The following is a 26,513-nucleotide window of genomic DNA, read 5'->3' on the forward strand; positions in this document are numbered from 1 at the left end:
TGAGTGTAGGGATGTGGTAAGTGTAGGGAGGTGGTGAGTGTAGGGACGTGGTGAGTGTAGGGACGTGGTGAGTGTAGGGACGTGGTGAGTGTAGGGACGTTGTGAGGAAAACCTGTTCCTAGTTGTGGTGAGTGTAGGGACGTGGTGAGTGTAGGGAGGTGGTGAGTGTAGGGACGTGGTGAGTGTAGGGAGGTGGTAAGTGTAGGTACGTGGTGAGTGTAGGGAGGTGGTGAGTGTAGGGACGTGGTGACTGTAGAGACGTGGTGAGTGTAGGGAGGTGGTGAGTGTAGGGAGGTGGTGAGTGTAGGGACGTGGTGAGTGTAGGGAGGTGGTGAGTGTAGGGACGTGGTGAGTGTAGGGACGTTGTGAGGAAAACCTCCTGTTCCTAGTTGTGGTGAGTGTAGGGACGTGGTGAGTGTAGGTACGTGGTGAGTGTAGGGAGGTGGTGAGTGTAGGGACGTGGTAAGTGTAGGGAGGTGGTGAGTGTAGGGACGTGGTGAGTGTAGGGACGTGGTGAGTGTAGGGACGTTGAGGAAAACCTGTTCCTAGTTGTGGTGAGTGTAGGGACGTGGTGAGTGTAGGGACGTGGTGAGTGTAGGGAGGTGGTGAGTGTAGGGAGGTGGTGAGTGTAGGGAGGTGGTGAGTGTAGGGAGGTGGTGAGTGTAGGGACGTGGTGAGTGTAGGGACGTGGTGAGTGTAGGGACGTTGTGAGGAAAACCTCCTGTTCCTAGTTGTGGTGAGTGTAGGGACGTGGTGAGTGTAGGGAGGTGGTGAGTGTAGGGACGTGGTGAGTGTAGGGAGGTGGTAAGTGTAGGTACGTGGTGAGTGTAGGGAGGTGGTGAGTGTAGGGACGTGGTGACTGTAGAGACGTGGTGAGTGTAGGAGGTGGTGAGTGTAAGGACGTGGTGAGTGTAGGGATGTTGTGAGGAAAACCTCCTGTTCCTAGTTGTGGTGAGTGTAGGGACGTGGTGAGTGTAGGCACGTGGTTAGTGTAGGGAGGTGGTGAGTGTAGGGATGTGGTGAGTGTAGGGAGGTGGTGAGTGTAGGGAGGTGGTGAGTGTAGGGAGGTGGTGAGTGTAGGGACGTGGTGAGTGTAGGGACGTTGTGAGGAAAGCCTCCTGTTCCTAGTTGTGGTGAGTGTAGGGACGTGGTGAGTGTAGGGAGGTGGTGAGTGTAGGGAGGTGGTGAGTGTAGGGAGGTGGTGAGTGGTGAGTGTAGGAGGTGGTGAGAGGTGAGTGTAGGGAGGTGGTGAGTGTAGGGAGGTGGTGAGTGGTGAGTGTAGGGAGGTGGTGAGTGTAGGGAGGTGGTGAGTGGTGAGTGTAGGGAGGTGGTGAGTGTAGGAGGTGGTGAGTGTAGGGAGGTGGTGAGTGTAGGGAGGTGGTGAGTGTAGGAGATGGTGAGTGTAGGGAGGTAATGAGTGTATGGAGGTGGTGAGTGTAGGGAGGTGGTCAATGTAGGGAGGTGGTGAGTGTAGGGAGGTGGTGAGTGGTGAGTGTAGGAGATGGTGAGTGTAGGGATGTGGTGAGTGTAGAGAGGTGGTGAGTGTGGGGAGGTGGTGAGTGTAGGAGGTGGTGAGTGTAGGGAGGTGGTGAGTGGTGAGTGTAGAGAGATGGTGAGTGTAGAGAGATGGTGAGTGTGGGGAGGTGGTGAGTGTAGGGAGGTGGTGAGTGGTGAGTGCAGAGAGGTGGTGAGTGTAGGGAGGTGGTGAGTGGTGAGTGTAGGGAGGTGGTGAGTGTAGGGAGGTGGTGAGTGGTGAGTGTAAGGACCGTGGTGAGTGTAGGGAGGTGGTGAGTGTAGGGAGGTGATGAGTGGTGAGTGTAGGGAGTTGGTGAGTGTAGGGAGGTGGTGAGTGTAAGGAGGTTGTGAGTGTAGGGACGTGGTAAGTGTAGGGAGGTGGTGAGTGTAGGGACGTGGTGAGTGTAGGGACGCAGAGGAAAGCCTCCTGTTCCTAGTTGTGGTGAGTGTAGGCACGTGGTGAGTGTAGGGAGGTGGTGAGTGTAGGGAGTTGGTGAGTGTAGGGAGGTGGTGAGTGTAGGGAGGGAGGTAGGGAGGTGGTGAGTGGTGAGTGTAGGGAGGTGGTGAGTGGTGAGTGTAGGGAGGTGGTGAGTGGTGGGTGTAGGGAGGTGGTGAGTGGTGAGTATAGGGAGGTGGTGAGTGTAGGGAGGTGGTGAGTGGTGAGTGTAGAGAGGTGGTGAGTGTAGGGAGGTGGTGAGTGGTGAGTGTAGAGAGGTGGTGAGTGTAGGGAGGTGGTGAGTGGTGAGTGTAGGGAGGTGGTGAGTGTAGGGATGTGGTGAGTGTAGAGAGGTGGTGAGTGTAGGGAGGTGGTGAGTGTAGGGAGGTGGTGAGTGTAGGGAGGTGGTGAGTGTAGGAGGTGGTGAGTGTAGGGAGGTGGTGAGTGTTGAGTGTAGGAGGTGGTGAGTGTAGGGAGGTGGTGAGTGTAGGGAGGTGGTGAGTGTAGGGAGGTGGTGAGTGGTGAGTGTAGGAGGTGGTGAGTGGTGAGTGTAGGGAGGTGGTGAGTGTAGGGAGGTGGTGAGTGTAGGGAGGTGGTGAGTGGTGAGTGTAGGGAGGTGGTGAGTGGTGTGTGTAGGGAGGTGGTGAGTGTAGGGAGGTGGTGAGTGTAGGGAGATGGTGAGTGGTGAGTGTAGGGAGGTGGTGAGTGGTGAGTGTAGGGAGGTGGTGAGTGTAGGGAGGTGGTGAGTGTAGGAGGTGGTGAGTGTAGGGGAGGTGGTGAGTGTAGGGAGGTGGTCAGTGTAGGGAGGTGGTGAGTGGTGAGTGTAGGGAGGTGGTGAGTGGTCAGTGTAGGAGGTGGTGAGTGTAGAGAGGTGGTGAGTGTAGGGAGGTGGTGAGTGTAGGGAGATGGTGAGTGTAGGAGATGGTGAGTGTAGGGAGGTGGTGAGTGTAGGGAGGTGGTGAGTGTAGGGAGGTGGTGAGTGTAGGAGGTGGTGAGTGTAGGGAGGTGGTGAGTGTAGGGAGGTGGTGAGTGTAGGGAGGTGGTCAATGCAGGGAGGTGGTGAGTGTAGGGAGGTGGTGAGTGGTGAGTGTAGGGAGGTGGTGAGTGGTGAGTGTAGTGGGGTGGTGAGTGGTGAGTGTAGGGAGGTGGTGAGTGGTGTGTGTAGGAGGTGGTGAGTGGTGTGTGTAGGGAGGTGGTGAGTGTAGGGAGGTGGTGAGTGGTGAGTGTAGAGATGTGGTGAGTGTAGGGAGGTGGTGAGTGGTGAGTGTAGAGGTGGTGAGTGTAGGAGGTGGTGAGTGGTGAGTGTAGAGAGGTGGTGAGTGTAGGGAGGTGGTGAGTGGTGAGTGTAGGGAGGTGGTGAGTGTAGGAGGTGGTGAGTGGTGAGTGTAGGGAGGTGGTGAGGTGAGTGTAGGAGATGGTGAGTGTAGGGAGTGGTGAGTGTAGGGAGGTGGTGAGTGTAGGAGGTGGTGAGTGTAGGAGGTGGTGAGTGTAGGGAGGTGGTGAGTGTAGGGAGGTGGTGAGTGTAGGGAGGTGGGTGAGTGTAGGGAGGTGGTCAATGCAGGAGGTGGTGAGTGTAGGGAGGTGGTGAGTGGTGAGTGTAGGGAGGTGGGTGAGTGGTGAGTGTAGTGGGGTGGTGAGTGGTGAGTGTAGGGAGGTGGTGAGTGGTGTGTGTAGGGAGGTGGTGAGGTAGGGAGGTGGTGAGTGTAGGGAGGTGGTGAGTGGGGAGGTGTAGAGAGTGGTGAGTGTAGAGATGTGGTGAGTGTAGGAGGTGGTGAGTGGTGAGTGTAGAGAGGTGGTGAGTGTAGGGAGGTGGTGAGTGGTGAGTGTAGAGAGGTGGTGAGTGTAGGAGGTGGTGAGTGGTGAGTGTAGGAGGTGGTGAGTGTAGGGAGGTGAGGGTGAGTGTAGGAGGTGGTGAGTGTAGGGAGATGGTGAGTGTAGGGAGATGGTGAGTGTAGGGAGGTGGTGAGTGTAGGGAGGTGGTGAGTGTAGGGAGGTGGTGAGTGTAGGGAGGTGGTGAGTGTAGGAGGTGGGTGAGTGTAGGGAGGTGGTGAGTGTAGGGAGGTGGTCAATGCAGGGAGGTGGTGAGTGTAGGGAGGTGGTGAGTGGTGAGTGTAGGAGGTGGTGAGTGGTGAGTGTAGTGGGGTGGTGAGTGGTGAGTGTAGGGAGGTGGTGAGTGGTGTGTGTAGGGAGGTGGTGAGTGGTGTGTAGGAGGTGGTGAGTGTAGGGAGGTGGTGAGTGGTGAGTGTAGAGATGTGGTGAGTGTAGGAGGTGGTGAGTGGTGAGTGCAGAGAGGTGGTGAGTGTAGGAGGTGGTGAGGGTGAGTGCAGAGAGGTGGTGAGTGTAGGGAGGTGGTGAGGGTGAGTGTAGGAGGTAGGAGTGCAGGGAGGTGGTGAGTGGTGAGTGTAGGGAGGTGGTGTGTAGGAGATGGTGAGTGTAGGGAGATGGTGAGTGTAGGGAGGTGGTGAGTGTAGGGAGGTGGTGAGTGTAGGAGGTGGTGGAGGCAGGGAGGTGGGGAGTGGTGAGTGTAGAGAAGTGGTGAGAGGTGAGTATAGAGAGGTGGTGAGTGTAGGGAGGTGGTGAGTGTAGGAGGTGGTGAGTGTAGGAGGTGGTCAATGTAGGAGGTGGTGAGGTAGGAGGTGGTGAGTGGTGAGTGTAGGAGGTGGTGAGTGCAGGAGGTGGTGAGTGGTGAGTGTAGGGAGGTGGTGAGTGGTGAGTGTAGGGAGGTGGTGAGTGTAGGGAGGTGGTGAGTGGTGAGTGTAGGGAGGTGGTGAGTGTAGGGAGGTGGTGAGTGGTGAGTGTAAGGACCGTGGTGAGTGTAGGGAGGTGGTGAGTGTAGGGAGGTGATGAGTGGTGAGTGTAGGGAGTTGGTGAGTGTAGGAGGTGGTGAGTGTAAGGAGGTTGTGAGTGTAGGGACGTGGTAAGTGTAGGGAGGTGGTGAGTGTAGGGACGTGGTGAGTGTAGGGACGTTGTGAGGAAAGCCTCCTGTTCCTAGTTGCAGTGAGTGTAGGTACGTGGTGAGTGTAGGAGGTGGTGAGTGTAGGAGGTGGTGAGTGTAGGGAGTTGGTGAGTGTAGGGAGGTGGTGAGTGTAGGGAGGTGGTGAGTGTAGGGAGGTGGTGAGTGTAGGGAGGTGGTGAGTGGTGAGTGTAGGGAGGTGGTGAGTGGTGAGTGTAGGAGGTGGTGAGTGGTGGGTGTAGGAGGTGGTGAGTGGTGAGTATAGGAGGTGGTGAGTGTAGGAGGTGGTGAGTGGTGAGGTAGAGAGGTGGTGAGTGTAGGGAGGTGGTGAGTGGTGAGTGTAGAGAGGTGGTGAGTGTAGGGAGGTGGTGAGAAGAGTGTAGGGAGGTGGTGAGTGTAGGGATGTGGTGAGTGTAGAGAGGTGGTGAGTGTAGGAGGTGGTGAGGTAGGGAGGTGGTGAGTGTAGGGAGGTGGTGAGTGCAGGAGGTGGTGAGTGGTGAGTGTAGAGAGATGGTGAGTGTAGAGATGGTGAGTGTAGGGAGGTGGTGAGTGTAGGAGGTGGTGAGTGGTGAAGAGAGGTGGTGAGTGTAGAGAGGGTGAGTGTAGGAGGTGGTGAGTGTAGGGAGGTGGTGAGTGTAGGGAGGTGGTGAGTGTAGGAGGTGGTGAGTGGTGAGTGTAGGGAGGTGGTGAGTGGTGAGTGGGAGGTGGTGAGTGGTGAGGTGGGAGGTGGGAGGTGGTGAGTGTAGGAGGTGGTGAGTGGTGAGCATAGGGAGGTGGTGAGTGTAGGGAGGTGGTGAGTGGTGAGGTAGAGAGGTGGTGAGTGTAGGGAGGTGGTGAGTGGTGAGTGTAGAGAGGTGGTGAGTGTAGGGAGGAGGTGGTGGTGAGTGTAGGGAGGTGGGGAGTGTAGGGATGTGGTGAGTGTAGGAGCAGAGTGAGGAGGAGTGAGTGGTGAGTGTAGGGAGGTGGTGAGTGTAGGGAGGTGGTGAGTGGTAGGAGGTGGTGAGTGGGTGTGTAGGAGGTGGTGAGTGGTGAGTGTAGGGAGGTGGTGAGTGTAGGAGGGGTGAGTGGTGAGTGTAGGAGGTGGTGAATGTAGGGAGGTGGTGAGTGTAGAGAGGTGGTGAGGTACGGAGGTGGTGAGGGTGAGTGTAGGAGGAGGTGGTGAGGGAGGTGTAGGGAGGTGGTGAGTGTAGGAGTGGTGAGTGTAGGGAGTGGTGAGTGTAGGGAGGTGGTGATGTAGGAGGTGGTGAGTGTAGGGAGGTGGTGAGTGTAGGGAGGTGGGGGAGTGGTGAGTGTAGAGAAGTGGTGAGTGTAGGGAGGTGGTGAGTGGTGAGTATAGAGAGGGTGGTGAGTGTAGGGTGGTGGTGAGTGTAGGAGAGGTGGTGAGTGTAGGGAGTGGTGAGTGTAGGAGGTGGTGAGTGGTGAGTGTAGGAGGTGGTGAGTGTAGGGAGGTGGTGAGTGTAGGAGTGGGTGGTGCAGGAGGTGGTGAGTGGTGAGTGTAGGGAGGTGGTGAGTGTAGGGAGGTGGTGAGTGTAGGAGGTGGTGAGTGTAGGGAGGTTGTGAGTGGTGAGTGCAGAGAGGTGGTGAGTGTAGGGAGGTGGTGAGTGTAGGAGGTGGTGAGTGGTGAGTGTAGGAGGTGGTGAGTGTAGGGAGGTAGGTGGTGAGTGCAGAGAGGTGGTGAGTGTAGGGAGGTGGTGAGTGGTGAGTGTAGGGAGGTGGTGAGTGAGTGTAGGAGGTGGTGAGTGGTGAGTGTAGGAGGTGGTGAGTGTAGGAGAGGTGGTGGTGAGTGGTGAGTGTAGAGAGGTGGTGAGTGTAGGGAGGTGGTGAGTGGTGAGTGTAGAGAGGTGGTGAGTGTAGGGAGGTGGTGAGTGTAGGGACGTGGTGAGTGTAGGGACGTGGTGAGTGTAGGGACGTTGTGAGGAAAACCTGTTCCTAGTTGTGGTGAGTGTAGGGACGTGGTGAGTGTAGGGAGGTGGTGAGTGTAGGGACGTGGTGAGTGTAGGGAGGTGGTGAGTGTAGGGACGTGGTGAGTGTAGGAGGTGGTGAGTGTAGGGACGAGGTGACTGTAGAGACGTGGTGAGTGTAGGGAGGTGGTGAGTGTAGGGAGGTGGTGAGTGTAGGACGTGGTGAGTGTAGGGAGGTGGTGAGTGTAGGGACGTGGTGAGTGTAGGGACGCTAGAGGAAACCTCCTGTTCCTAGTTGTGGTGAGTGTAGGGACGTGGTGAGTGTAGGTACGTGGTGAGTGTAGGGAGGTGGTGAGTGTAGGGAGGTGGTAAGTGTAGGGAGGTGGTGAGTGTAGGGAGGTGGTGAGTGTAGGGGACGTGGTGAGTGTAGGGAGTTGTGAGGAAAACCTGTTCCTAGTTGTGGTGAGTGTAGGGAGGTGGTGAGTGTAGGGACGTGGTGAGTGTAGGGAGGTGGTGAGTGTAGGAGGTGGTGAGTGTAGGGAGGTGGTGAGTGTAGGAGGTGGTGAGTGTAGGGACGTGGTGAGTGTAGGGACGTGGTGAGTGTAGGGACGTTGTGAGGAAAACCTCCTGTTCCTAGTTGTGGTGAGTGTAGGGACGTGGTGAGTGTAGGGAGGTGGTGAGTGTAGGGACGTGGTGAGTGTAGGGAGGTGGTAAGTGTAGGGACGTGGTGAGTGTAGGGAGGTGGTGAGTGTAGGGACGTGGTGACTGTAGAGACGTGGTGAGTGTAGGGAGGTGGTGAGTGTAAGGACGTGGTGAGTGTAGGGATGTTGTGAGGAAAACCTCCTGTTCCTAGTGTGGTGAGTGTAGGGACGGGTGAGTGTAGGCACGTGGTTAGTGTAGGAGGTGGTGAGTGTAGGGATGTGGTGAGTGTAGGAGGTGGTGAGTGTAGGGAGGTGGTGAGTGTAGGAGGTGGTGAGTGTAGGGACGGGTGAGTGTAGGACGTTGTGAGGAAAGCCTCCTGTTCCTAGTTGTGGTGAGTGTAGGGACGTGGTGAGTGTAGGGAGGTGGTGAGTGTAGGGAGGTGGTGAGTGTAGGAGGTGGTGAGTGGTGAGTGTAGGGAGGTGGTGAGAGGTGAGTGTAGGAGGTGGTGAGTGTAGGAGGTGGTGAGTGGTGAGTGCAGGGAGGTGGTGAGTGTAGGAGGTGGTGAGTGGTGAGTGTAGGGAGGTGGTGAGTGTAGGGAGGTGGTGAGTGTAGGAGGTGGTGAGTGTAGGAGGTGGTGAGTGTAGGAGATGGTGAGTGTAGGAGGCAATGAGTGTATGGAGGTGGTGAGTGCAGGAGGTGGTCAATGTAGGGAGGTGGTGAGTGTAGGGAGGTGGTGAGTGGTGAGTGTAGGAGATGGTGAGTGTAGGGATGTGGTGAGTGTAGAGAGGTGGTGAGTGGGAGGTGGTGAGTGTAGGAGGTGGTGAGTGTAGGAGGTGGTGAGTGGTGAGTGTAGAGAGATGGTGAGTGTAGAGAGATGGTGAGTGTGGGAGGTGGTGAGTGTAGGGAGGTGGTGAGTGGTGAGTGTAGAGAGGTGGTGAGTGTAGGAGGTGGTGAGTGGTGAGTGTAGGGAGGTGGTGAGTGTAGGGAGGTGGTGAGTGGTGAGTGTAAGGACCGTGGTGAGTGTAGGGAGGTGGTGAGTGTAGGGAGGTGATGAGTGGTGAGTGTAGGAGTTGGTGAGTGTAGGGAGGTGGTGAGTGTAAGGAGGTTGTGATGTAGGGACGTGGTAAGTGTAGGGAGGTGGTGAGGTAGGGACGTGGTGAGTGTAGGGACGTTGTGAGGAAAGCCTCCTGTTCCTAGTTGTGGTGAGTGTAGGTACGTGGTGAGTGTAGGGAGGTGGTGAGTGTAGGGAGTTGGTGAGTGTAGGAGGTGGTGAGTGTAGGGAGGTGGTGAGTGTAGGAGGTGGTGAGTGGTGAGTGTAGGAGGTGGTGAGTGGTGAGTGTAGGGAGGTGGTGAGTGGTGGGTGTAGGAGGTGGTGAGTGGTGAGTAGTAGGAGGTGGTGAGTGTAGGAGGTGGTGAGTGGTGAGTGTAGAGAGGTGGTGAGTGTAGGGAGGTGGTGAGTGGTGAGTGTAGAGAGGTGGTGAGTGTAGGAGGTGGTGAGTGGTGAGTGTAGGGAGGTGGTGAGTGTAGGGATGTGGTGAGTGTAGAGAGGTGGTGAGTGTAGGGAGGTGGTGAGTGTAGGAGGTGGTGAGTGTAGGGAGGTGGTGAGTGTAGGAGGTGGTGAGTGTAGGGGGTGGTGAGTGTTGAGTGTAGGAGGTGGTGAGTGTAGGGAGGTGGTGAGTGTAGGGAGGTGGTGAGTGTAGGGAGGTGGTGATGGTGGTGAGGAGGTGGTGAGTGGTGGTGAGGGAGGTGGTGAGTGTAGGGAGGTGGTGAGTGTAGGAGGTGGTGAGTGGTGAGTGTAGGGAGGTGGTGAGTGGTGTGTGTAGGGAGGTGGTGAGTGTAGGAGGTGGTGAGTGTAGGAGAGAGTGGTGAGTGTAGGGAGGTGGTGAGTGGTGAGTGTAGGAGGTGGTGAGTGTAGGGAGGTGGTGAGTGAGGAGGTGGTGAGTGTAGGAGGTGGTGAGTGTAGGGAGGTGGTCAGTGTAGGAGGAGGTGGGTGAGGTAGGGTAGGAGGTGGTGAGTGGTGTAGGAGGTGGTGAGTGTAGAGAGGTGGTGAGTGTAGGAGGTGGTGAGTGTAGGGAGATGGTGAGTGTAGGAGATGGTGAGTGTAGGGAGGTGGTGAGTGTAGGAGGTGGTGAGTGTAGGAGGTGGTGAGTGTAGGAGGTGGTGAGTGTAGGGAGGTGGTGAGTGTAGGGAGGTGGTGAGTGTAGGAGGTGGTCAATGCAGGGAGGTGGTGAGTGTAGGAGGTGGTGAGTGGTGAGTGTAGGGAGGTGGTGAGTGGTGAGTGTAGTGGGGTGAGAGTGGTGAGTGTAGGGAGGTGGTGAGTGGTGTGTGTAGGAGGTGGTGAGTGGTGTGTGTAGGGAGGTGGTGAGTGTAGGAGGTGGTGAGTGGTGAGTGTAGAGATGTGGTGAGTGTAGGAGGTGGTGAGTGGTGAGTGTAGAGAGGTGGTGAGTGTAGGGAGGTGGTGAGTGGTGAGTGCAGAGGTGGTGAGTGCAGGAGGTGGTGAGTGGTGAGTGTAGGAGGTGGTGAGTGTAGGGAGGTGGTGAGTGGTGAGTGTAGGGAGGTGGTGAGTGAGGGAGATGGTGAGTGTAGGAGTGGTGAGTGTAGGGAGGTGGTGAGTGTAGGGAGGTGAGTGTAGGAGGTGGTGAGTGTAGGAGGTGGTGAGTGTAGGGAGGTGGTAGGGAGTGGTAGGGAGGTGGTGAGTGTAGGAGGTGGTGAGGTGAGTGTAGGAGGTGGTGAGTGTAGGAGGTGGTGAGTGGTGAGTGTAGGGAGGTGGTGAGTGGTGAGTGTAGTGGGGAGAGTGGTGAGTGTAGGGAGGTGGTGAGTGGTGTGTGTAGGAGGGTGAGTGGAGTGTGTAGGAGGTGGTGAGTGTAGGGAGGTGGTGAGTGGTGAGTGTAGAGACCGTGGTGAGTGTAGGAGGTGGTGAGTGGTGAGTGTAGAGAGGTGGTGAGTGTAGGGAGGTGGGAGTGGTGAGTGTAGAGAGGTGGTGAGTGCAGGAGGTGGTGAGTGGTGAGGAGGTGGGGAGGAGGTGAGTGAGGTGGAGTGCAGGAGGTGGGAGGTAGGGAGGTGGTGAGTGTAGGAGGTGAGTGTAGGAGGTGGTGAGTGTAGGAGTGGTGAGTGTAGGAGGTGGTGAGTGTAGGGAGGTGGTGAGTGTAGGAGGTGGTCAATGCAGGAGGTGGTGAGTGTAGGAGGTGGTGAGTGGTGAGTGTAGGGAGGTGGTGAGTGGTGAGTGTAGGGGGTGGTGGTGGTGAGTGTAGGGAGGTGGTGAGGAGGAGGAGGTGAGTGGTGTGTAGGGAGGTGGTGAGTGTAGGAGGTGGTGAGTGGTGAGTGTAGAGAGGTGGTGAGTGTAGGAGGTGGTGAGTGGTGAGTGCAGAGAGGTGGTGAGTGTAGGAGGTGGTGAGTGGTGAGTGAGAGAGGTGGTGAGTGTAGGAGGTGGGAGTGGTGAGTGAGGGAGTGCAGGTGTGGGGAGTGGTGAGGTGAGGGAGGTGGTGAGTGTAGGAGATGGTGAGTGTAGGGAGAGGTGAGTGTAGGAGGTGGTGAGTGTAGGAGGTGGTGAGTGTAGGAGGGTGGTGAGTGTAGGGAGGTGGGGGAGGTGAGTGTAGAGAAGTGGTGAGAGGTGAGATAGAGAGGTGGTGAGTGTAGGGAGGTGGTGAGTGTAGGGAGGTGGTGAGTGTAGGGAGGTGGTCAAGTGTAGGAGGTGGTGAGTGTAGGGAGGTGGTGAGTGGTGAGTGTAGGGAGGTGGGTGAGTGGTGAGTGGTGTGTAGGGAGGTGGTGAGTGGTGAGTGTAGGGAGGTGGTGAGTGTAGGAGGTGGTGAGTGGTGAGTGTAGGGAGGTGGTGAGTGTAGGAGGTGGTGAGTGGTGAGTGTAAGGACCGTGGTGAGTGTAGGGAGGTGGTGAGTGGAGGTGATGAGTGTAGAGAGGTAGGAGTTGGTGAGTGTAGGAGGTGGTGAGTGTAAGGAGGTTGTGAGTGTAGTAGTAGGGAGGTGGTGAGTGTAGGGACGTGGTGAGTGTAGGGACGCAGAGGAAAGGTCCTGTCCTAGCTGTGGTGAGTGTAGGCACGTGGTGAGTGTAGGAGGTGGTGAGTGTAGGGAGGTGGTGAGTGTAGGGATGGTGAGTGTAGGGAGGTGGTGAGTGTAGGAGGTGGTGAGTGTAGGAGGTGGTGAGTAGGGAGGTGGTGAGTGGTGAGGGAGGTGGTGAGTGGTAGGGAGGTGGTGAGTGGTGGGTGTAGGAGGTGGTGAGTGGTGAGTATAGGAGGTGGTGAGTGTAGGAGGTGGTGAGTGGTGAGTGTAGAGAGGTGGTGAGTGTAGGAGGTGGTGAGTGGTGAGTGAGGTGGTGAGTGTAGGGAGGTGGTGAGTGGTGTAGGAGGTGGTGTGTAGGGAGTGGTGAGTGTAGAGAGGTGGTGAGTGTAGGGAGGTGGTGAGTGTAGGAGGTGAGGAGGAGGTGGTGAGTGTAGGAGGTGGTGAGTGGTGAGTGTAGAGAGGTGTGAGTGTAGGGAGGTGGTGAGTGTAGGGAGGTGGTGAGTGTAGGAGGTGGGTGAGTGGTGAGTGTAGAGGGAGGTGAGTGTGAGAGGTGGTGAGTGTAGGGAGGTGGTGAGTGTAGGAGGTGGTGAGTGGTGAGTGTAGGGAGGTGGTGAGTGTAGGGAGGTGGTGAGTGGTGAGTGAGGGTGGTGGTGAGTGTAGGGAGGTGGTGAGTGGTGAGTGTAGGGAGGTGGTGAGTGTAGGAGGATGGTGAGTGTAGGGAGATGGTGGGGAGGTGGTGAGTGTAGGGAGGTGGTGAGTGTAGGGGAGGAGGGTGAGTGTAGGAGGTGGGGAGTGGTGAGTGTAGAGAGGTGGTGAGAGGTGAGTCAGAGAGGTGGTGAGTGAGGTGGTGAGTGTAGGAGGTGGTGAGTGTAGGAGGTGGTCAATGGGGAGGTGGTGAGTGTAGGAGGTGGTGAGTGGTGAGTGCAGGAGGTGGTGAGTGTAGGAGGTGAGTGGTGAGTGTAGGAGGTGGTGAGTGGTGAGTGTAGGAGGTGGTGAGTGTAGGGAGGTGGTGAGTGGTGAGTGAGTGAGTGTAGGAGGTGGTGAGTGTAGGGAGGTGATGAGTGGTGAGTGTAGGGAGTTGGTGAGTGTAGGAGGTGGTGAGTGTAAGGAGGTTGTGAGTGTAGGGTGGTGTAAGTGTAGGAGGTGGTGAGTGTAGGGATGGTGAGTGTAGGACGAGTGAGGAAAGCCTCCTGTTCCTAGTTGTGGTGAGTGTAGGTACGTGGTGAGTGTAGGGAGGTGGTGAGTGTAGGGAGGTGGTGAGTGTAGGAGGTGGTGAGTGTAGGGAGGTGGTGAGTGTAGGGAGGTGGTGAGTGCAGGGAGGTGGTGAGTGTAGGGAGGTGGTGAGTGTAGGGAGGTGGTGAGTGGTGAGTGAGGTGGTGAGTGGTGAGTGTAGGAGGTGGTGAGTGGTGGTGTAGGGAGGGGTGAGTGAGGGTGAGTATAGGGAGGTGGTGAGTGTAGGGAGGTGGTGAGTGGTGAGTGTAGAGAGGAGGTGAGTGTAGGGAGGTGGTGAGTGGTGAGTGCAGAGAGGTGGTGAGTGTAGGGAGGTGGTGAGTGGTGAGTGTAGGGAGGTGGTGAGTGTAGGGATGTGGTGAGTGCAGAGAGGTGGTGAGTGTAGGAGGTGGTGAGTGTAGGGAGGTGGTGAGTGTAGGAGGTGGTGAGTGAGGGAGGTGGGGAGTGGTGAGTGTAGAGAAGTGGTGAGTGTAGAGAGGATGGTGAGTGTAGGGAGGTGGTGAGTGTAGGGAGGTGGTGAGTGGTGAGTGTAGAGAGGTGGTGAGTGTAGAGAGGTGGTGAGTGTAGGAGGTGGTGAGTGTAGGGAGGTGGTGAGTGGTGAGTGTAGGGAGGTGGTGAGTAGGGAGGTGGTGAGTGGAGAGAGGTGGTGAGTGTAGGGAGGTGGTGAGTGGTGAGTGTAGGGAGGTGGTGGTGGGGAGGTGGTGAGTGGTGAGGTTGAGTGTAGGAGGTGGTGAGTGTAGGAGGTGGTGAGTGGGAGGTGTGGCAGGAGGGAGGGTGTGGTGAGTGTAGGGAGGTTGTGAGGTGGGGATGGTGAGTGTAGGGAGTGGTGAGTGTAGGGAGGTGGGTGAGGTAGGGAGGTGGTGAGGGTGAGTGTAGGAGGTGGTGAGTGTAGGAGGTGGTGAGTGTAGGAGGTGGTGAGTGTAGGGAGGTGGTGTAGGAGGTGTGCGAGGAGGGAGGTGGTGAGGGTGAGGTAGGAGGTGGTGAGTGGTGAGTGTGAGAGGTGGTGAGTGTAGGGAGGTGGTGAGTGTAGGGAGGTGGTGAGTGTAGGAGGTGGTGAGTGTAGGGAGGTGGTGAATGTAGGAGGTGGTGAGTGGTGAGTGTAGGGAGGTGGTGAGTGGTGAGTGTAGGGAGGTGGTGAGTGGTGAGTGTAGGGAGGTGGTGAGTGGTGTGTGTAGGAGGTGGTGAGTGTAGGAGGTGGTGAGAGTGGTGAGTGGTGCGTGTAGAGGCAGTGAGTGTAGGGAGGTGGTGAGTGTAGGAGGTGGTGAGTGGTGAGTGTAGGAGGTGGTGAGTGTAGGGATGTGGTGAGTGTAGGAGGTGGTGAGTGTAGGAGATGGCGGAGTGGTGAGTGTAGGGAGGTGGTGACGGTGAGTGTAGGGAGGTGGTGAGGTAGGGAGGTGGTGAGTGTAGGGAGGTGGTGAGTGCAGGGAGGTGGTGAGTGTAGGAGGTGGTCAGTGTAGGAGGTGAGTGGTGAGTGTAGGGAGGTGGTGAGTGGTGAGTAGTGAGGTAGGAGAGGTGAGTGTAGGAGGTGGTGAGTGGTGAGTAGGGAGGTGGTGAGGTAGGGAGGGAGGTGAAGTGGTGAGTGTAGGGAGGTGGTGAGTGTAGGGATGTGGTGAGTGTAGGGAGGTGGTGAGTGGTGAGTGTAGGGAGGCGGTGAGTGTAGGGAGGTGGTGAGTGTAGGGAGGTGGTGAGGTAGGAGGTGGTGGAGTGTAGGGAGGTGGTGAGTGGTGAGTGTAGGAGGTGGTGAGTGGTGAGTGTAGTGGGGTGGTGAGTGGTGAGTGTAGGGAGGTGGTGGAGTGGTGTGTAGGGAGGTGGTGAGTGGGTGTGTAGGGAGGTGGTGAGTGTAGGAGGTGGTGAGTGGTGAGTGTAGAGATGTGGGTGAGTGTAGGGAGGTGGTGAGTGGTGAGTGTAGAGAGGTGGTGAGTGTAGGGAGGTGGTGAGGGTGAGTGCAGAGAGGTGGTGAGTGTAGAGGTGGTGAGTGGTGAGTGTAGGAGTAGTGAGTGTAGGAGGTGGTGAGTGGTGAGTGTAGGAGGTGGAGTGTAGGAGATGGTGAGTGTAGGGAGATGGTGAGTGTAGGGAGGTGTGAGTGTAGGAGGTGGTGAGTGTAGGGAGGTGGTGAGTGTAGGGAGGTGGTGAGTGTAGGGAGGCAGTGAGTGTAGGAGGTGGTGAGTGTAGGGAGGTGGTCAATGCAGGAGGTGGTGAGTGTAGGGAGGTGGTGAGTGGTGAGTGTAGGGAGGTGGTGAGTGGTGAGTGTAGTGGGTGGTGAGTGGTGAGTGTAGGGAGGTGGTGAGTGGTGTGTAGGGAGGTGGTGAGTGGTGTGTGTAGGGAGGTGGTGAGTGTAGGGAGGTGGTGAGTGGTGAGTGTAGAGATGTGGTGAGTGTAGGAGGTGGTGAGTGGTGATGTAGAGAGAGGTGGTGAGTGTAGGGAGGTGGTGGAGTGGTGAGTGTAGAGAGTGGTGAGTGTAGGGAGGTGGTGAGTGGTGAGTGTAGGAGGTGGTGGAGTGTAGGGAGGTGGTGATGGTGAGTGTAGGGAGGTGGTGAGTGTAGGAGATGGTGGAGTGTAGGAGATGGTGAGTGTAGGGAGGTGGTGAGTGTAGGGAGGTGGTGAGTGCAGGGAGGTGGTGAGTGTAGGAGGTGGGGAGTGGTAGGGAGTGTAGAGAAGTGGTGAGGAGGAGAGTATAGAGGTGATGAGTGTAGGGAGGTGGTGAGTGGTGAGTGTAGTGGGGTGGTGAGTGGTGAGTGTAGGAGGTGGTGAGTGGTGTGTGTAGGGAGGTGGTGAGTGGGTGTGTAGGGAGGTGGTGAGTGGTGTGTGTAGGAGGTAGGAGAGTGTAGGAGGTGGTGGAGTGGTGAGTGCAGAGAGGTGAGTGTAGGAGGTGGTGAGTGGTGAGTGTAGAGAGGTGGTGAGTGTAGGGAGGTGGTGAGTGGTGAGTGTAGAGAGGTGGTGAGTGTAGGGAGGTGGTGAGTGGTGAGTGTAGGGAGGTGGTGGAGTGCAGGGAGGTGGTGAGTGGAGTGTAGGGAGGTGGTGGAGTGTAGGGAGATGGTGAGTGTAGGGAGATGGTGAGTGTAGGGAGGTGGTGAGTGTAGGAGGTGGTGAGTGGTGAGTGTAGGGAGGTGGTGAGTGTAGGGAGGTGGGGGGGTGATGTAGAGAAGTGGTGAGTGTAGGGGTGGTGAGAGGTGAGGAGAGGTGGTGAGTGTAGGAGAAGGTGAGTACCACTGAGTGCAGAGAGGTGGTGAGTGTAGGAGGTGGTGAGTGGTGAGTGTAGGAGGTGGTGAGGTAGGAGGTGGTGAGTGAGGAGGTGGGATGTAGGGAGGTGGTGAGTGTAAAGGGAGGTGGTGAGTGTAGGAGGTGGGTGAGTGGTGCTGTAGGGAGGTGGTGAGTGCAGGGAGGTGGTGAGTGGTGGAGGTGGTTAGGAGGAAAACAGTGTAGGGAGGTGGTGAGTGGTGAGTGTAGGGAGGTGGTGGAGTGGAGAGTGGTGAGTGGTGAGAGGAGTGGTGAGTGTAGGGAGGTGGTGAGTGTAGGGAGGTGGTGGAGTGTAGGAGAGTGGTGAGTGTAGGGAGTCAGTGATGAGTGTAGGGAGGTGGTGAGTGTAGGGAGGTGGTCAATGTAGGGAGGTGGTGAGTGTAGGGAGGTGGTGAGTGGTGAGTGTAGGGAGGTGGTGAGTGTAGGGAGGTGGTGAGTGTAGGGAGGTGGTGAGTGGTGAGTGTAGGGAGGTGGTGAGTGGTGAGTGTAGGGAGGTGGTGAGTGTAGGGAGGTGGTGAGTGGTGAGTGTAGGGAGGTGGTGAGTGTAGGGAGGTGGTGAGTGGTGAGTGTAAGGACCGTGGTGAGTGTAGGGAGGTGGTGAGTGTAGGGAGGTGATGAGTGGTGAGTGTAGGGAGTGGTGAGTGTAGGGAGTGGTGAGTGTAAGGAGGTTGTGAGTGTAGGGACGTGGTAAGTGTAGGGAGGTGGTGAGTGTAGGGACGTGGTGAGTGTAGGGACGTTGTGAGGAAAGCCTCCTGTTCCTAGTTGTGGTGAGTGTAGGTACGTGGTGAGTGTAGGGAGGTGGTGAGTGTAGGGAGGTGGTGAGTGTAGGGAGTGGTGAGTGTAGGGAGGTGGTGAGTGTAGGGAGGTGGTGAGTGTAGGGAGGTGGTGAGTGGTGAGTGTAGGGAGGTGGTGAGTGGTGAGTGTAGGGAGGTGGTGAGTGGTGAGTGTAGGGAGGTGGTGAGTGGTGGGTGTAGGGAGGTGGTGAGTGGTGAGTATAGGGAGGTGGTGAGTGTAGGGAGGTGGTGAGTGGTGAGTGTAGAGGAGGTGGTGAGTGTAGGGAGGTGGTGAGTGGTGAGTGTAGAGAGGTGGTGAGTGTAGGGAGGAGGTGAGTGGTGAGTGTAGGGAGGTGGTGAGTGTAGGGATGTGGTGAGTGTAGGAGGTGGTGAGTGTAGGGAGGTGGTGAGTGGTGAGTAGGGAGGTGGTGAGTGGTGAGTGTAGGGAGGTGGTGAGTGGTGAGTGTAGGGAGGTGGTGAGTGGTGTGTAGGGAGGTGGTGAGTGTGTGTGTAGGGAGGTGAGTGTAGGAGGTGGTGAGTGGTGAGTGTAGAGATGTGGTGAATGTAGGGAGGTGGTGAGTGCAGAGAGGTGGTGAGTGTAGGGAGGTGAGTGGTGAGTGTAGGAGGTGGTGAGTGGTGAGTGTAGGGAGGTGGTGAGTGTAGGGAGATGGTGAGTGTAGGGAGATGGTGAGTGTAGGGAGGTGGTGAGTGTAGGGAGGTGGTGAGTGTAGGAGGTGGTGAGTGTAGGGAGGTGGGGAGTGGTGAATGTAGAGAAGTGGTGAGTGTAGGGAGGTGGTGAGTGGTGAGTATAGAGAGGTGGTGAGTGTAGGGGAGGTGGTGAGTGGTGAGTGTAGAGAGGTGGTGAGTGTAGGGAGTGGTGAGTGTAGGGAGGTGGTGAGTGGTGAGTGTAGGGAGGTGGTGAGTGGTGTGTAGGAGGTGGTGAGTGGTGTGTGTAGGGAGGTGGTGAGTGTAGGGAGGTGGTGAGTGGTGAGTGTAGAGATGTGGTGAGTGTAGGGAGGTGGTGAGTGGTGAGTGTAGAGAGGTGGTGAGTGTAGGGAGGTGGTGAGTGGTGAGTGTAGAGAGCTGGTGAGTGTAGGGAGGTGGTGAGTGGTGAGTGTAGGGAGGTGGTGAGTGTAGGGAGGTGGTGAGTGGGTGAGTGTAGGGAGGTGGTGAGTGTAGGGAGATGGTGAGTGTAGGGAGATGGTGAGTGTAGGAGGTGGTGAGTGTAGGGAGGTGGTGAGTGTAGGGAGGTGGTGAGTGTAGGGAGGTGGGGAGTGGTGAGTGTAGAGAAGTGGTGAGAGGTGAGTATATAGAGGTGATGAGTGTAGGGAGGTGGTGAGTGGTGAGTGTAGTGGGGTGGTGAGTGGTGAGTGTAGGGAGGTGGTGAGTGGTGTGTGTAGGGAGGTGGTGAGTGGTGTGTGTAGGGAGGTGGTGAGTGGTGTGTGTAGGGAGGTGGTGAGTGTAGGGAGGTGGTGAGTGGTGAGTGTAGAGATGTGGTGAGTGTAGGGAGGTGGTGAGTGGTGAGTGTAGAGAGTGGTGAGTGTAGGGAGGTGGTAAAAGTGGTGAGTGTAGAGAGGTGGTGAGTGTAGGGAGGTGGTGAGTGGTGAGTGTAGGGAGGTGGTGAGTGTAAAGGGAGGTGGTGAGTGGTGAGTGTAGGGAGGTGGTGAGTGTAGGGAGATGGTGAGTGTAGGGAGGTGGTGAGTGTAGGGAGGTGGTGAGTGTAGGGAGGTGGTGAGTGGTGAGTGTAGGGAGGTGGTGAGTGTAGGGAGGTGGGGAGTGGTGAGTGTAGAGAAGTGGTGAGTGTAGGGAGGTGGTGAGAGGTGAGTAGAGAGGTGGTGAGTGTAGGGAGGTGGTGAGTGGTGAGTGTAGAGAGGTGGTGGGAGTGTAGGGAGGTGGTGAGTGGTGAGTGTAGGGGAGGTGGTGAGTGTAGAGAGGTGGTGAGTGTAGGGAGGTGGTGAGTGTAGGGAGGTGGTGAGTGTAGGGAGGTGGTGAGTGTAGGAGGGAGGTGGTGAGTGGTGAGTGTAGGGAGGTGGTGAGTGTAGGGAGGTGGTGAGTGTAGGGAGGTGGTGAGTGTAGGGAGGTGGTCAGTGTAGGAGGTGGTGAGTGGTGAGTGTAGGGAGGTGGTGAGTGGTGAGTGTAGGAGGTGGTGAGTGGTGAGTGGTGAGTGTAGGGAGCTGGTGAGTGTAGGGAGGTGGTGAGTGTAGGGAGGTGGTGAGTGTAGGGAGATGGTGAGTGTAGGGAGGTGATGAGTGTAGGGAGGTGGTGAGTGTAGGAGGTGGTCAATGTAGGGAGGTGGTGAGTGTAGGGAGGTGGTGAGTGGTGAGTGTAGGGAGGTGGTGAGTGTAGGGAGGTGGTGAGTGTAGGGAGGTGGTGAGTGTAGGGAGGTGGTGAGTGGTGAGTGTAGGGAGGTGGTGAGTGGTGAGTGTAGGGAGGTGGTGAGTGTAGGGAGGTGGTGAGTGGTGAGTGTAGGAGGTGGTGAGTGTAGGGAGGTGGTGAGTGGTGAGTGTAAGGACCGTGGTGAGTGTAGGGAGGTGGTGAGTGTAGGGAGGTGATGAGTGGTGAGTGTAGGGAGTTGGTGAGTGTAGGGAGGTGGTGAGTGTAAGGAGGTTGTGAGTGTAGGGACGTGGTAAGTGTAGGGAGGTGGTGAGTGTAGGGACGTGGTGAGTGTAGGGACGTTGTGAGGAAAGCCTCCTGTTCCTAGTTGTGGTGAGTGTAGGTACGTGGTGAGTGTAGGGAGGTGGTGAGTGTAGGGAGGTGGTGAGTGTAGGGAGTTGGTGAGTGTAGGGAGGTGGTGAGTGTAGGGAGGTGGTGAGTGTAGGGAGGTGGTGAGTGGTGAGTGTAGGGAGGTGGTGAGTGGTGAGTGTAGGGAGGTGGTGAGTGGTGAGTGTAGGAGGTGGTGAGTGGTGGGTGTAGGGAGGTGGTGAGTGGTGAGTATAGGGAGGTGGTGAGTGTAGGGAGGTGGTGAGTGGTGAGTGTAGAGAGGTGGTGAGTGTAGGGAGGTGGTGAGTGGTGAGTAAAGAGAGGTGGTGAGTGTAGGGAGGAGGTGAGTGGTGAGTGTAGGGAGGTGGTGAGTGTAGGGATGTGGTGAGTGTAGGGAGGTGGTGAGTGTAGGGAGGTGGTGAGTGGTGAGTGTAGGGAGGTGGTGAGTGGTGAGTGTAGGGAGGTGGTGAGTGGTGAGTGTAGGGAGGTGGTGAGTGGTGTGTGTAGGGAGGTGGTGAGTGGTGTGTGTAGGGGAGGTGGTGAGTGTAGGGAGGTGGTGAGTGGTGAGTGTAGAGATGTGGTGAATGTAGGGAGGTGGTGAGTGTAGAGAGGTGGTGAGTGTACGGAGGTGGTGAGTGGTGAGTGTAGGGAGGTGGTGAGTGGTGAGTGTAGGGAGGTGGTGAGTGTAGGGAGATGGTGAGTGTAGGAGATGGTGAGTGTAGGGAGGTGGTGAGTGTAGGGAGGTGGTGAGTGTAGGGAGGTGGTGAGTGTAGGGAGGTGGGGAGTGGTGAATGTAGAGAAGTGGTGAGTGTAGGGAGGTGGTGAGTGGTGAGTATAGAGAGGTGGTGAGTGTAGGAGGTGGTGAGTGGTGAGTGTAGAGAGGTGGTGAGTGTAGGGAGTGGTGAGTGTAGGGAGGTGGTGAGTGGTGAGTGTAGGAGGTGGTGAGTGTAGAGAGGTGGTGAGTGTAGGGAGTGGTGAGTGTAGGGAGGTGGTGAGTGGTGAGTGTAGGGAGGTGGTGAGTGTAGAGAGGTGGTGAGTGTAGGAGGTGGTGAGTGTAGGGAGGTTGTGAGTGGTGAGTGTAGAGAGATGGTGAGTGTAGGGAGGTGGTGAGTGTAGGAGGTGGTGAGTGGTGAGTGTAGAGAGGTGGTGAGTGTAGGGAGGTGGTGAGTGGTGAGTGTAGAGAGGTGGTGAGTGTAGGGAGGTGGTGAGTGGTGAGTGTAGGGAGGTGGTGAGTGGTGAGTGTAGGGAGGTGGTGAGTGGTGAATGTAGGGAGGTGGTGAGTGTAGGGAGATGGTGAGTGGTGAGTGTAGAGAGGTGGTGAGTGTAGGGAGGTGGTGAGTGGTGAGTGTAGAGAGGTGGTGAGTGTAGGAGGTGGTGAGTGGTGAGTGTAGGGAGGTGGTGAGTGGTGAGTTTAGGGAGGTGGTGAGTGGTGAATGTAGGGAGGTGGTGAGTGTAGGGAGATGGTGAGTGTAGGGAGATGGTGAGTGTAGGGAGGTGGTGAGTGTAGGGAGGTGGTGAGTGTAGGGAGGTGGTGAGTGGTGAGTGTAGAGAGGTGGTGAGTGTAGGGAGGTGGTGAGCATTTCAAATGCTCTTGGCTTCGGCTGATAAGAAAGCGGCAGGACTCTAAACTGACCTGTTTTTACAAGGAGCACCTGTGCGCTTAACAAAGGAATATAGAAAAAATATTTGCGGTAACAAGATGTTTTCTTTGTAGTAATGGTGCAAGCATGACGGTCATGAATCTGTGCTCAGTGTATTCTCCACTCAGGGGCTGCTGTACAGTGAAATCATCTTTGCAAAAATCATCATCTGGGTGATTATTTTTCGAGGCGGACCGGTGGTTCTACATTTTAATTCCAGGTCACACAGAAAAATATTTAGGAACAATATGTGAGTAAAATGTTTGCAATGTAGAGCCCTTAGCGTGTGTGTACTGTGCCGTACTGTAAGCTATATTTCATTTGTATTTTATTCCGTTTTATTACTCCACACACTAGGAATTCAAGGTTAGTGACCATTCATATATTCCTGGAAGCAGTGTTTTTTTCAGCAGCGATGGAAAAGATAGCGTGGTAGGTGGCGTGGCCAATTGCACGTCTCCGACCAAAGATTTGAAAGGCCCTCCTCTTAGCATACAGAGACATGTTGGTGTTCTAAAGCTAATTTCCTGCAAGACATTTTTTTGTTGCCATAGCTTATGCCGTGCTCTAATGCTATCTGAGTGACTCAAACATTATAACAAAATCAATGGTAGCCCCATGCCTTGACATTTTTGGAATTTTAGATTCTCTCGAACTGTGTAGTTTTTATTGGTGATTGTTATTTCTCAAAGACTGTAATGCCTGTCGTTGGAAGGAGTGGACCAAAGTGCAGGGTGAAAAGTGTTCATGATTATTTATTTATCAAAAAAAAAAGACTCGAACAAAGTAACAAAACGAAAGCGAACAGTTCTGTCAGGAAACAGAGACTAAACAGAAAATAACTACCCACAAAACACAGGTGGGAAAAGGCTACCTAAGTATGATTCCCAATCAGAGACAACGATAGACAGCTGCCTCTGATTGGTAACCACTCTCGGCCAAAAACAAAGAAATAGGAAACATAGAATGCCCACCCTAATCACACTCTGACCTAACCAAATAGAGAAATAAAACGGCTCTCTAAGGTCAGGGAGTGACAAAGATGATCTTATTTATAAGACATAGCTCCTCTATCATTTCTACATACTTTATATTGTTCTTTATTTTTTACCATCCAGAGATTTAAATATATATATATAAATATATACAGTACCAGTCAAAAGTTTAAACACACCTACTCATTCAAGGGCTTTTCTTTATTTGTACTATTTTCTTCATTGTAGAATAATAGTAAAGATATCAAAACTATGAAATAACACATATGGATTCATGTAGTAGCCAAAGAAGTGTTAAACAAATCAAAATATATTTTAGATTCTTCAAAGTAGCCACCCTTTGCCTTAATGATATCTTTGTACACTCTTGGCATTCTCTCAACCAGAACCACTTTTTTGGTTACTACATGATTCCATATGTGTTATTTCATAGTTTTGATGTCTTTACTATTATTCTACAATGTAGAAAATAGTAAAAATAAAGAAATCCCCTGGAATGAGTAGGCGTGTCCAAACTTCTGACTTGTACTGTATATATATACATATTACATCATATTTCTTGGAATGGGGGCAACAATTTAGCAGCGGTGGCTTGCCACTGCTAAATGAATATAGGGGAAACACTGCCGGGAAGTAGTGTGTGATACAAGATTGAGTGTGAAGTATCAGTACAAGATTGAGTGTGAAATATCAGGTCAAGGTCAGTGTGTTGATCATGGGCATGGTCTTAGTTGAATACAGCCCAGAGAGGTCAGCAACCATCCAAGGCTAAATTTTGTATTTATTTCATCAATCCTAAATGTTGATTTTATTTAAGACCACAATTCCAAAGAACTGGTTGTTTTTTGTGTTATTGTGCCGTATGTCTGCGTGCTAAGTGTTACTTCTAATATGCTGCTCCGTATGTGCTTATTGTCAGTCTTGTCATTTTAAGTGTTTTTAATAACCTGCTCTGGGATTACGGCAGAAAATTAGCCGGCTGGCTAAAACCGAGACTGTAGATTAGGGAAAGGGGATACCTAGTCAAATGCACAACTGAATCCATTCAACCGACGTTATCGGCGCCCGGGGTACAGAAACAAACGGAATAAAGTCAAAGTAGCTGCCCAAAACATTTTTCTTTATACATTGTTTCTTTATACTTTTTTTTTCTTTATACCATGTTTCAGATTTCAGAAAAATTACTGGGAGAAATGTATATATGCTGCGTCTTCTGGGAAAAGACCATGATAATTTAATGGCCTTGATTAAGATCAGTTGATTCTGGCTCAATCACAAAAACGGCAATAACAGGAGATTAGCCTGTTTATTAAAGTACAATACAAATATTGTACAATGTACATTTTATCATGTGATTCAAGTACCATCTAATGTAGCCTACAGTGTCACAACTAAAACACTAGGAAATTAACTAGATCCATCTAAATGTTTAAATTATTCCATTCTGTATTGTGAGAGCCTCTGGCAGAACTGGCCTTAAAGGGGTTGATTGATAAACATTTAGCCCCACAGACAGTGAAGGCCTAGTGCTCAGAAATCAGCCTAAACATGATCACCCTGGAATACGAGCAGCAATGACTACACACACACACACACAAATATACTGCCAGCAGTCCCACACACTAACACTCAACCAGGAATTTACAGAACAGACACACTGTTCAATTCTCCATTGGCCTAAGACCACACACACACACAGTGATGAGTAATTAATACAGACATCTAATCTCAACAGAGAGTGTAAAGACATGGGCACACATGTAGAATAAAAGCATGTTCCTAGTCCCACTACACTTTATTACTGTACTAGCCCACGGTTATAAACTACTGCCACAATGCAATTTTTGTGAACCAATCGTGAGGAATATAGTGCAGTGCCCCGGCACACTGTGGCAGAGGGTGTGTGTGTGCCCGACTGCCCGTGTGCAGGAGATGTGCCGCACAAGAGTGTGTGTACAAAACAGCATATGTTGAGTGTGGGACTTCACGTTGTCTCTACATTGTTTGGTGCTGCACCTCTTCACACTGTGTGTGTGGGGTATGGCACACTGCAGTTCATCCCTCTCTGAAATGTATTTTATGGGCGTCTGAGAGGGCGCAGGGCTGCAGTGGAGGGAACGGGATGGAGAGGGGAGCACTAAGACACACTAAACCACTAAGGATTAAAAGGTGTAGTACCAGGGTAGTGTACTATATTCTCCCCCGTGGTTTACTGTGGTGACAGGGCCATCCTACCCTTAAACTGGGTCACCAGGGAACCAACACACATGAAACAGCAAAAAATAACACACATCACACACACACACTTGAGTAGCTCTTGTGTACGTACTCACTATACGACGAGGGGGTGGAGTGATCGCACAATGCGACATAAAGGAACACATTTTGGCAGGGTATTGTTGGTGTAGTGAGAGGGAGAACTATGAATGAGTGTGTGAGTGAGTGACTGTGAGAGTGTGAGTGAGAGAGTGAGTGAGTGTGTGAGGGCGCTACGGTGGAGAACATCAGATTAGTTGTGATGTAGTTAAAATACGGTCTGTTGCTTGCTGGCATAATTATGACTGTCACTGTCCATATTATTGATGAAACAGAAATATTGAAGGTTGAAACAACCATTAAGGACTCCAGTCAGTTATTGATCTACATCTTTAGCATGGACCAGAGGTGTTCAGTGTTGACTGGGACCCAATGGCAGGACTGCCAATGCCAAATCAATGGCAAACTGCTCTGCTAAACTACAGCATACATTTCAATCTAGGAGAGATTTCCATATTCATGCACAAATTAAGGAATGAAAGCAATGATGATGATACAAAATCAACGATTTTCTATATGCATAATCTGCAATACATTGTAAATGCTGTCAGTTCTGACGGCACCGAGGTACACGTCTGTACAGCCCAATTGCAAATGTTGTTTAACTCTCTGAAAAATATTCTACATGTCAAATGTAAAAAAAAGTCTATAAGGAAACTGCAGCTCAATGCAGCCAAGACGCCTCTGGAGTGCTGTGATAGTAGTTTAGCTGGGCAGAAAAGTGGGAGCACGGCCTTAGAGGAGCCGTTACATAGTGCCAGACAGCAAACGAGCTGTTTCTCCCCGGCCTAGGTTCTGCGCTGATCCGAGCAAGAGTAGCCTAGCTAGTACTAGAGCCGCTGCACTCCATACTGCACAATGTCAAAGGAGTTAAGGCTGTTTTACCAGAAGCAAACAAACACAACAGCCTGTGTCGAATGCTTAGCCCAACGATATTTTCTACACAACGCAGCTTTGCACATCTTTCTCTAACACTAAAATATATTGCAAATTGATGTGCAGTTACTTCAAGGACGGTTCATGACGCAAATGTTTATTCAGCGAGATAAACAGCATTCATTTTAAGCGGGTCACACAAATCGCTAGCTAATCTGGCTACTACTGCTCAGTAGTAGTAGTAGTAGTAGTAACAACAACGTCATTACAACTGCTCGGGACTGTTTTAGGCTAAATAGGACGTAGTGTTCCATTAGTTTACTATTTACAAATAGTCAGGACGGCAATAGTAAATCCTGGGGCTGATGCTGGGGTGTCATGTATTTGCTGCACTGGGGTGTGCAAGATGGTTCGATTACCTATTTACTGCTATGCACAAAGTCAAGTTTACCGCAACGTTGAGGTGGAGAATAGTAGTGCAAAGTTACTTGTAGCTTGCTTGCAGGTTATGCAGTTAATCCGTTGACAAAGTTTAGTGACTGTGCACCCTCACCCCCTCTCCTCTTTTCTCTCGTCCCTTCCTTGATACTTAGCGAGAAAGCTGTGTCACTCTTCTTTACACGCGATCAGTACGAAAAACAGGGCAAGCAGACCGACCGTTAGCCGTTGATAGTAACTGTTGTTGGCTTGTTGGAGAAGAACATACAAGTCGGTTAGTTGTAAACTCACCCAAACAGAAAAATTCAGTTGGCAATAGAAACATGTACGATCCTATTTTGCAGATGAGGAAGCTTGCACGCTCGCGGGTAACATCCCTCGGCTGGCGGTTGCTACTGTGTGGTCCGGGCTCGCACTTTAATTTCCCTCCGTAAAACATGTATTTTTCCCAGAGCAACTCAAACAGGGATGGAAAAAAAGAGAAAAAGATCTGGGTCCCTTTTCCACTACAGTCTCAAAATGGTGAATGAACCACTAACAGCTGGCCTCTGACCAATCACAGTTCTCTGACAGGTACAGTAGCCTACCAGCGTTAACGGTACAAAGAAAAGGGTGTGGACAGCTGTCAAAGTCCACATGATTGACTTGTGAATCTGGCGAATGGCTATGGGATATTAGACCAAGCCGGTGCCTAGTCCCAAACTATACAGTATCCAATAAGGGCATTGGGAACCATAAGAACAGTGTGTGGGTGGTCCCAATGGAGGGACCGAATCAGAGTTTAGCCAATAGAATAGCATAGGTGTCCTCCAACTTCAAAATAATGGGTCACGTTTACCACCACTGAG

General features: G+C 53.6%; 1 protein-coding gene across 1 annotated transcript in view; it reads right to left on the reverse strand.

The window, feature by feature from the left end:
- LOC121840565 (protein capicua homolog) overlaps nt 1-26,212 on the reverse strand; it is a 32,178-nt gene extending 5,966 nt beyond the window's left edge. Inside the window, exon 1 of the mRNA XM_042304411.1 lies at nt 25,957-26,212. The gene's annotated coding sequence lies outside the window, so the exon portion shown is untranslated. The remainder of the gene's footprint in view (nt 1-25,956) is intronic.
- Nucleotides 26,213-26,513: the final 301 nt, after the last annotated feature.

The sequence above is a fragment of the Oncorhynchus tshawytscha genome, linkage group LG23 (genome assembly GCF_018296145.1).
Source record: "Oncorhynchus tshawytscha isolate Ot180627B linkage group LG23, Otsh_v2.0, whole genome shotgun sequence".
NCBI lineage: Eukaryota > Metazoa > Chordata > Actinopteri > Salmoniformes > Salmonidae > Oncorhynchus > Oncorhynchus tshawytscha.